The sequence below is a fragment of the Microcebus murinus genome, chromosome 14, assembly GCF_040939455.1.
Source record: "Microcebus murinus isolate Inina chromosome 14, M.murinus_Inina_mat1.0, whole genome shotgun sequence".
Taxonomy (NCBI): domain Eukaryota; kingdom Metazoa; phylum Chordata; class Mammalia; order Primates; family Cheirogaleidae; genus Microcebus; species Microcebus murinus.
This window is the reverse complement of record NC_134117.1, coordinates 69,787,974-69,789,437: the sequence shown is the minus strand read 5'-3', so window position 1 is coordinate 69,789,437 and position 1,464 is coordinate 69,787,974. Positions and strand designations below refer to the sequence as shown.

The 1,464-nt window shown below is 39.0% G+C and overlaps 1 pseudogene; it reads left to right on the top strand.

Moving 5' to 3' along the window:
• LOC142875394 (olfactory receptor 6C75-like) lies at positions 1-929 on the top strand (annotated as a pseudogene).
• Positions 930-1,464: the final 535 nt, after the last annotated feature.

Genomic DNA, 1,464 nt, shown 5'->3' with positions numbered 1-1,464 from the left:
ATGTTGGAAGCAAGGAACAGAACAGCAGTCCATGAATTCATCCTGGAGGGGTTCCCTGCTGTCCAGCACCTGGGGAACGTGCTGTTCCTGGTGCACCTGCTGGCGTACCTGGGCTCTGTTATGGGAAACATGCTCATAATCACCATCACCTGGGCTGGCCATCGCCTCCAGACACCAATGTATATTTTACTCAGCAGTTTCTCCTTCTGTGAATGCTGTTTTATCACCACAATTATCCCTAAACTGCTTTCTTCTAGGAAGGCAAACAATTCCCTTTACTGTTTGCCTCACACAAACTTTTCTTTTTTTATTTCTTGGGTCAACAAGTTTGTTCCCCATGTCTTCCATGTTCTTGGCTACCTGGGCATTTGGAAACCTCTGCACTACCCAGTCATCATGAATCCAAGGATATGTTTCCTGCTGTTCGCTGCTTGTCTAACTTTGGCATTCCTCTTCATGGTGGCTCCAGTTATAATGATTTCCCGGCTATCCTTCTGTGGCCCCAATGTAATTCCTCATTTCTTCTGTAATTTTGGGCGCTTGACTAATCTCTCCTGTTCTGACACCAGATATGTTGAAATGATGGCCTTTGGCCTTGCTTTATTTATCCTGTTGATACCCTTCATGGTAACCATCATTGTGTATAGTAACATAGTAATCACAATTATGTGTCTCCCATCAGCGAAGGTGAGGAAGAAAGCTTTCTTCACCTGCTCCTCCCACCTCATTGTCCTCTCTCTGATGTACAGCAACTGTGTCTTCATATACATGAAACTGAAGCAAATAAACAGGATGGACTCCAACAGAGAGGCTGCTCTTGTGAACACAGTGGTGACCCCGCTGCTGAACCCGGTCATCTACACTCTTCAGAAAAGCAGGTTCACCAAGCACTGAGGAATGTTCTGTCCAGAGTGAAATTGCAGAAATAAAGCCCTAACCTCTCCAAGAAGGAATGTATCTTTTCCTTGATCTAATCTAACCTTCCTTCTATTTCTGCAATCTTTTATGTAAATTTACAATTTTTTTCAGATTCTGTTTATTTTTAGAAAAGAGGCTAATTTGTGTAATAATTCAATCTGAAAGCTCTGATAATATTTTTTCTTTTGAGATTAAAATATCTTATCTTCCTGAATATTTTCACTAATTTTAAATCAATAGGATTCTACCAATTTTAATGAAGAAGTTCATGTATGTGAATCTGTTTGATGCCTGTGGAATCTTAAAGCTGGGAAGATGTGGTTTTAAGTATTTACTTGTGTAAGTGCAGGAGGATTTAGAATGAAATTCATAAGTGCTAAGGATATCAAATTGATTCAAGGCTATATAATATGGTCATCATATTGAGTTTTGAAGGACACGCATATGCATGTGTATATATAAAAATATATATAAACACACAACTGTCATGGTATCAATAAAATTACTTAAGTTACTGAATACAATTGTTTTCAATGTTCAATATTC